Source organism: Ictidomys tridecemlineatus, chromosome 3 (assembly GCF_052094955.1).
Source record: "Ictidomys tridecemlineatus isolate mIctTri1 chromosome 3, mIctTri1.hap1, whole genome shotgun sequence".
NCBI classification, from domain to species: Eukaryota; Metazoa; Chordata; class Mammalia; order Rodentia; family Sciuridae; genus Ictidomys; species Ictidomys tridecemlineatus.
The window spans coordinates 66,710,628-66,719,494 of NC_135479.1; the positions used below are offsets into that span (position 1 = coordinate 66,710,628).

Genomic DNA, 8,867 nt, shown 5'->3' on the forward strand with positions numbered 1-8,867 from the left:
TTTTGTGGTAGTAGGCACATGATCATCATAGTCGATCTTTATATAGTGCTTGCGAGTTTAAACATTGTACGTGTATTAATCTATTTAATCAGGGTTGGGATTGTGGCTCAGTGGTAGAGTGCTTGCCTAGCACCGGCAGGAACCAGGTTCGATCCTCAGCACCACATAAAAATAAGGGCATTGTGTAGAGTCCATCTACACTTAAGAAATAAATATTTTTAAAAAATCTATTTAATCATCAAAACAGCCCTATGTTATCAGAGCTATTTCTACCCCCCAGTTGACCAAGAGGGCAACTGAGGCTCAGAGCAATTTCATAACTTGCCCCAGTGTCACCCAGCAGAGGAGGGACTTGGACCTAACCACCTGGCTCCGGCGTTCATGGCCCTTACCATTTTATTCTAGAGCTTACTGCCCGAGGAGAGCGCTGGGTGAGTCTTTGTCAGAGGACAGCCTCCTTCTTGTTTCTATGAGAACCCCCCTCAGAGGGGAGGCTGCACAGCAGGGTCCAGTTCACAGGGGAGGGTAAAGCTGCCATTGAGGGTGGCAGATGCTAGCCAGGTGCCTGGCAGGCTTCCTGGAGGTGAGGGAAGGAATGGGCATTCTCCCGCCCCTCACAGCCAAGGGACTGTCTTGCTATGTTTTTTTTCAAAGTGGTGTCTTTGCTGCCAAGACCGGGTTTGTCTGTCTCCTGGAGACAGCGGTTGTCAAGCCCTGAGAGAACAGCAAGCATGTCAAAAATAGCAGCACCAGCAGACTGCGGGGCTGCAATTTCCTTTTGAAATGTCGGCTTTGCTCTCGCCAAAGAGCCAAGGTCTGTCTACCTTCCTTGCAAACTGCAACAGAGGCAACTTAAGGGTCCAAAATGTTTCCCAGGGGCAGGCAAAGTGTATCATCCAGGGCACAGGAGCAACTGAGAGAAAATTCTCCATATAGTAACAATGATATGGTTGGAGTTGGGTAAAACGAAGAAGAAGAAAAAATTTGCCATAATCCGCAGCAGGGTCGGCCCCAAATAGGTCAAGTGATAGCAGAGGCTAGACCAGTGTTACCTGTCCTGGCTGGTTCTCTCGTTCTCTCATTCTCTCTCTCTCTCTCTCTCTCTCTCTCTCTCTCTCTCTCTCTCTCTCTCTCTCTCTGTCTCTCTAGGAATGAGAGAGTCATTATCCTGTTGGGATAACACTTCCTAAGTGTCACTGATAGGTTTCCATTCCTCCTTTAGGGTCACATGTGAAGCAAGGGGATGAGGACCAAGAAGGAACAAAGAAGCAGGCTAAACTACTTCCTCAAGTTCAGAACAAAGGGACATGAAAACAGGACAATCTGCAACTCCGCAGGGACTGCAAGCCCAGAAGGGGAAAGTGGTGCATTGGGAAACCCAGCAACATGAGAACTAAGAGCCCATCTGTCCTTATTCCCAGTGGCCCGTGAGTGGGAAGATACGTTCTCTCCCTCCAAACCCCTAAGCACCAGACCTTATTCTGCCACGAGATATCTGTGCAGCCTGGTATAAAGAGGAACACAGAAAGGAACCCTACTGTTGAATAAATGGATTTCTTTCCCTCCTCTAAGTGATCATGACACGCTAGAAGTAGACCACACTTTCCTTCCCATGGTAATAGCACACCATCAAAACCAATCAGAGCCGGGATGGCAAGTCCAGCCACATTGTCCTGGGAGGACAATGTTCTCTGGGAATCTAGCTTGGCATTTATGTAGAGATGCAGGGCAACAGAAATCCTGCCTGAAGCAAGTGCTCAACCAGTAGGGAGAAGGAATAATAAGTTGGCAGGACTAGAAAGTGTCATCTGACAAAAAGCCCTAAGGGAGAGAAGGAAGAGATCCTGTGGCACAGGCCAGAGGAAGAAGAGAAGGAACTGGCTCACAGATAACAATGCAAAGGTAAGATGAATGAAGGTTGTCATCTCCCACTTCTTTGGTTTATCCAAAGCACTAGAGACTGCTAGTCCTCGTTCTAGAGCAAAGAAATAAGGGTTAATGACTACTTTAGTGGGTAGTTGGGGTTGGAGGCTGGGAGAAATAAAACCTTGGCTTCTAGGAAATTTCTTAAGGAAGTCAGAGTTTACAGGTCCAAGAATTAGGTGGGGCTTTTGGTTTGTTTGCAGAGGATTTATTTATTTGTTTGTTTGTTTGTGGCCCCCCAAAAACACATTCTTTAAGCAAGCTCACCTCCCTACTCCTATATAATTAATATGTCCAACACATTCATCATCAGTTCAGGATGTGCTAATCATACTCTGCACCTACCAAAAGAATGGCTTGACATAATTTTGGAGAAAGAAAAAGGATATAAATCCTACAGTAGCTTCATTGACAAAATAAATACACACACTATCAGTTCTTGGTATTGTACACAAATCGCAAGGTGCAACTGCATGAAAGCTCTGAAGTGTCCCCATGTGGCAGAAGAAAAAAACTGTCATTCCATTACAGACCTTCAATCTGGTCCATCATTAGAGATACTAACCTTAACTTACAAAACTAAATCTTCCTCCCATTGCAGTGAGAGACTCCCAGGTTATTAGACTCGTGTCTCCTTTTCCCCCAAATTGCAATGTTTTCTGTTGTTGTTGTTAACTTTTGGAGTTGTTAATGACAATATTGATTGTCCCCACAGTCCTATTTCAGAACATTTCCATCACCCCCAAAAGTACTTTGGTGCTAGCTAACATCCCACTCTTGGGCCCTTGAGGAGCCTGGGGGTTGTCCCAATGTTCTGATGTCCTGATGCAGATGGGACTTAACCCTATGTGTCACGGCCTCCAGTAGGACAACCACACAGTCTCCTTATGGACTGGTGGGGAATCTTAACCTACATCCCCAAGGAGCATCTCCTGCACCTTACACCACTGGGAATGGTGTCCCTCCTTCTCATTCTGCCCTTAGTGCACAAGGGAGCCAGCCACAGGCTAAGCAAACCTCCAAGTCAGGCGACCCCAAGTGAAGGACTTTTCCATTCTAACTTCAATCTTATACCTTCCTCCCAAGTCCTCTTTTTTTTCTGTTTATTTTACTACTCCTACTGTTCCTTTGTCTTCAACATCTCTGCAAGGCTCTTAAGGCTCAGGAACCCTAAGATGACACACTCTAGTACTATATGGCAGAATTTTAATATAAGGCATCAAGCTCATTCTCTCTCCCCTGCTCCCATCCCTCTCCCCCTCCCTCTTTCATCTTTATATGTTCAGGAAATCACTGGGGGATGTTTTTCTAAACCCAGAGCATCCCAAGTTCCTTGGTAAGTGCAGGACATCCCCCAATAGGGGAGTGTGGCCAGAAAGGATGGGGAACTGAGATTTCAGGAAACAGGGAATCCTCTGGCTGGAGGCCAACCTTTTCAAAAACACCCAGGATCACAGCTGTCCTAGAATTCAACAGAAACATCGTAGGTGCTGCCAGCCACCCAAAAGGTACAGAGAGGGAGAAAGAGGAAGAAAAATACACAGATAAAGAAGAAGAGGTTGAAAACAATGGGGTGGGGGCAGGAGAAATGAAACAGAGAAGGAAGGAAAAAAGGCACAGAAAGTGAATTTAAAAAAGGAGAAAAGGGAGAGGAAGGAGAGGAGGGAAAGAGATGGTAAGAAAGGTGTGGGAGAAGCAGCACTGAGAGGACAGAGACAGAGGAAAAGGAAATGAATGGAGGCACAGAAAATACATCAAGATGGAGCAAGGTTGTCACAGAGAAAAGGCAAATGAAACCCTGCTCCCCCACCCAACTGAATCTTCTCCTACTTTCTCTCCCTGCCGTCCAGATTTCTAATTTGGCATGGAGGCTGATCCAGGAGCAAAATTCCCCCACAGTAGGACCTACCTCAGGTACAAAGACAGCCAGCTGTCAGTCCTCACTCCTCAGGGATGCTCTTGGGCAGAAGGAGCATCCCTTAGTCCAGGCTGAGGCTGACAGTCCCAGGAAGTCCTCTGGGAGCCCCTGCTGGCTCCAATCAGGTATAAAGATGGCTTGGCATAAAGAGTCCACCTTTCCTGCCAGCTGGGAGTCCCCATCCCAGCTGGGCCAGCCACACACAGTGCGTATTCTCCTGATGCTCAGGTCACGACATCCACATAAAGAGGCTCAGAGTCAGAGAGGGGCCATTGGACAAAATCCTTTACAGAAACTAGGTGGGGCCACAGTCTTTCGGTTTTTCTTCCATGTCTCAAGAAGAACTGTGAGATCCCTCTCAGGAGCTTGACTGCTCCCCAAGAAGAAGGGGCTTCATTTCCCTCAGTCTCTCTTAGAGCTGGGAAGATCCTCTGTCTCAGGAGATGAGAACTCCATGACACCTAAGGCTAGGACTGTTCTCAGCAAAGCCCACCTGGCTGCTTCTGGAGGAACACATTGTCCTTTCCAAGGGCTCCCCTGGTCATTTTTAAAAGCATAACATTGATGTTGGTTTCACTGGGCAGCTACTAAGCATTCAAGTTTCTGAAGACTCAGGGGTAAGATTAGGCAGCTTCAAGGACTGGGTAGGGGAAACCAGGAAGAATCCAAGGAGAAAGTTCAAGAAGTTTAATTTCCTCCACATTTTCCAAGGTCCTGTGTCCCTGTCCTGGCTCTACCTACCCCTAAACCAATAGTAGAAGGTGCTCCCATTTGAGAAGCTGGGGATATGTAGTCTGTTCTCCCTTGATGCCCGAATCAGAAGACTGAGAGAACAGGCTGGACGGTTGCTACAGCAACCAGAGTCCCTAGAGATCCCAGCTCTCCGCAAACCTTTTACTTTCAGGCATGCTCTGATTTGAAAAGGCAATGTTTGCTCAGGGATGATGATGAGCATGATCACATACACATATCTACAGATACATGCACACATGGCCCAACAGGGGGCATCCCTTTAGCCACTGACATGGGCCTTTCTTTTCCCAAATAGCCAGGAGTAACAGAAGAGATTTGGAAAAAATAGCACTTCCTGACCTTGGAACAGGTTTCTGAATCATAAACACCTTTGTCTCCTACTGGATTTCAGGTTTAAGGAAGCCAATCTCCTAGGAAAGGTGACCTCCAGCCCTAAAAAGGATCTACCCAGCCTGTTTAAAGAAGATTCTCCATTCCGAAGGGTAAGAAAAAAGACTGAGGCCCAGCCCAAGAGCTCAGGGAGGGATTTAGGAAGTGAAGAGCTCATAATGAATGGCTATTCTTGGGTTTTGGTTCCAAGGCAGAAAATCTAGGGGGTCTTACTTCTGGGAGGTGGGGAGACAGGATAATGAACTAAAAATCAAATCAATGAATATAATTCACACATGTGCATAGTGTCTTCCCCAGCTTCCCAGATGAGCTCATTGACAATCACCATGAGGTAGGGAGGGGAAGACATTAATGTTCCCATTTAATGGGGAGAAATTGAGGCACAAAGAGGGACTGTGGAGCCAGAGCTACCCTGTAAAGCTGTGGCAAAATCCAGATTTCAGTCTGGCATTCACAGAAGCTACACTGCCTCTCAAGCAAACCCTCAAAGGCTATCCCTCAGAAGTTGCTCTTCGGAAAGTTTTATTTTTAAAAAATTTTCATGTAAGAGTCTTAAAGCATAGTTATAAAATTAAAAACATTGTAACAGTCCTTTCAGTTTCATAACTGCATTCAAAAGAGATTTAAACAGTACATCACAGTTTATCAAAGGCAAGAAACAAATGGTAATGTGACTGGGGAGAAAAGAGGGAAGTGGGCAGATGGGATGGATGGCAGTAGTTTCACAATGGAAGAGGATGGCTGAGTCCAGGTGGGAAACAGCCAGATTACCTTACCAGTTAGAGCAGGCCAGATGCAGCTCCAGGGGGCAGAGCAGGTCAATGTTTGCTTGACTCAGCAAAAACCTCTACCAGTGTCAGCAAAAAAATAATGCTTGTTCCTTAACCTAAGCTACATATGTCATTACCCATAAAAAGAGAAGAAACTGGCAATCAATATGTGCTTTCACCTGTCTACAGATTTGAGCTGGGGTTGCTTTAGAAAGCCTTCACCTGCAATCCTAAGTCAAATTCCCAGGAAGAAGAGTGGAAAGCCAGAGAGAGTTCTGGTGAAATGAGGGAGAAAAAAACTGACATCTGCTACAAGATTCCTCTGCCCCTCCAAGATGACAATCTCTGCTTAGTGGTTCCTTGCTTCTGGTTTGTGATAAAGCCAGTTGCTTGACTATATTCAGCCATTTCTCCTGGCTCTGTAGGACCTGTTTCCAGTTCCTCTGCACAGGAAGGCACTTGCACAAAAAGAGTATCTGGCTCTGAGAAGGAACCTTCCTGGAAGCTCAAGAGAGTCAGGGATAAGAGTGGGGAGGACTAAATGCAGACCAAAGACCAGTGTCTCCTATACCAGATCACAGCTGGGAGAATCCATTGGCCCCTTTGGTCCAGGACTGACCCTCATGTCCTCCAGATCATCCACTTTAATTGCATTTTCTTTCATTCCATCCAAGATTAGAAATGGATAGCATATTTTGAGGCAGTACAACTAAGTCTCTATAGAGGGTGCTCTGCAGGATGACCAGCAGGTGTTACAGTTCATGGAATGAAACAGCACATTGAGTACTGTTTCCATCTTCCAGCTTCCACCAGTTATCAAGAAGCTAAGACAGGTACATGCCCCCCCAATGTAAAGGACAATAAGGAGAGTAATAGGACCCAAGTATGGCTGATTTCCATCCTATTAATGTTTCTGCTCCTAAAGATAAGACAAGTTCCAGACATGAAAAATCAGAGTCTTGAGGGAAGGTCAGACAGAACAGTATATCTCATCCACGGGACAGAAGATGGACATAATTGGGTGGCACCGTTGCAATTTCAAAAATGTGACTTAGATGGATAAACCTTGAATGCTGTACAGGTTAAGCAACAAGGTTGACAGTCCAGGTATTTGGTCCTGGTTGCCATGTACTGGGTGTAGGGGGAGGGAGTCAAGAGGTCAGCTGGATCTAGGGTGAGAGTTGTGAGGATGAGAAAGAAGCCTAAGAGTTAGTTCACTTAGTACACCCCTTCTCATGCAGGCTCTGCCCGCCTGGTTCAAACCTCTGTGAGCATCCTTTTCTCTGCAAATGCCCCATGTGGAGTGGGAAGGTAGCTGGGCATCCGTTCCCGGGGGGGCCTCAGAGAAGTCCGGCTTGCCAAGTCCATTGTCAGTTGCCTTCAGGTCTGGTGTAGGCTGCCCACAAGTGACATGGGTATACTGGCCTTGCTCCTCCTGCTCTGTCTCCCGGTGGTAGAAGTAGTTGAAGTTGGAAACGATGACCAGCACAGGCAGGGCAATGATGAGGACCCCAGCAATGGCACACATAGAGCCCATGATCTTGCCCCCCACAGTCATGGGGTACATGTCTCCATAACCCACTGTGGTCTTTGTAACCACTGCCCACCAGAAGGCATCTGGGATGCTGGGGAAGAGTGAATCATCATCATCAGCCTCTGCGAAGTAGACGGCACTGGAAAAGAGGATGACTCCAATGAAGAGGAAGAAGATGAGCAGGCCCCCTCATGGAGGCCTGCAAGGTCTTCCCCAGGATCTGCAGCCCTTTGGAATGGCGGGAGAGCTTGAAGATGCGGAACACCCGAACCAAGCGAATAACCCTGAGGATGGCCAGGGACATGGCCTGCTGCCCATTCTGGCCACCCCCTCCACTGGCTGGCTGCTGCTCCTGCTGCTGCACTAATTCAGTGCTCAGGGTGATGAAGTAGGGGAAGATGGCCACCAAGTCAATGATGTTCATGATGTTGCGGAAGAAGGCCGGCTTGCTGGGGCAGGCAGAAAAGCGCACCAGGAGCTCAAAAGTGAATCAAACAATGCAGAGTCTCCATCAGAAAGAAGGGATCTGTGAAGAAGGAGCCCCCAAGAGTACTGAGTGAGGAAGAACCTCCTGTCCCCATTCCCCCAGAGGTGATGCCGGGTGAAATGTATAGGAATCATCTTCCTCTTCTTCCTCCTCCTGACTTCCCCTGGAAACTGGGGAGACTCGGCTCACACCACCATCATTGCTTCCACTGCGACCATCTGCACGAAACTGGGGCAAGGTCTCCAGGCAAAAGATGAAGATGGAGATGAGAATGACCAACACGAAGACAATAGCGATGCCCCTGGCGACCCGGAGCTCTCAGGATACTCAAAAAGAAGCCAAACCTGGTGCTGGAAGGGCTGGGAGGGTAGCAGCTTCTCATCCTCTCCACCTTCGGGCAGACAGCCCTCATCCTCCCAGAAGGCCGCCAAGGCTTCATCCCCCAGTTGATAGAAGCGAATCTCCTCCATGAAGATGTCGAGGGGCACGTTGACCGGCCTCCGCAGGCAACCCTCCGACTGATAGTAGTACAGGATGGCATCGAAGCTGTGCCGGTTGCGGTCGAAGAAGTTTTCATTCCTCAGTGGGTCAAAGAAGCGGACTTGGCGGCCGGGGTCCCCAAGCAGTGTGTCAGGAAACAGCGACAGGGTGCGCAGCTGTATCTCAAAGCGCAGCCCCGGAGATATTGATCACCAGCCGCTCACTACTACAGCAGCCCCCACCGCCAGCTGCCTCCGGGAAGTCTCTGGCATCCTGTTGCTCCCCCTCTGGCCCACGGACCTCCCCCGGTGCCGCCAGCGTAAGGGATTTCTCCGATCTCATGTCCTCTTGGCTGTGTGCTCCCCGCCACTAGGACGGCACCCACAACCCAACCTCGCGCGCGCTGCACGGGCTTCCCAGTTCCCGCTGGCTCTCCCTCCTTAGGGTGGGGCTCGCGCTCCTGCAGGCTAGTGGTCTGACCTGGCGTTTGGGTTGGAGAGCCCTGAAGCTCTGATCCCTGCAAGGATAGGTCTGGGAGGTGATCTGGGCGCAGAGGATTTGGCTCCGCGCTTCTGATACCCGTGCCTCGGTGCTGGTGCTTACTGGGATGCC

General features: G+C 48.5%; 1 pseudogene; it reads right to left on the bottom strand.

The window, feature by feature from the left end:
- Nucleotides 1-7,011: 7,011 nt before the first annotated feature.
- On the bottom strand, nucleotides 7,012-8,597 carry LOC144375823 (potassium voltage-gated channel subfamily A member 6-like; annotated as a pseudogene).
- Nucleotides 8,598-8,867: the final 270 nt, after the last annotated feature.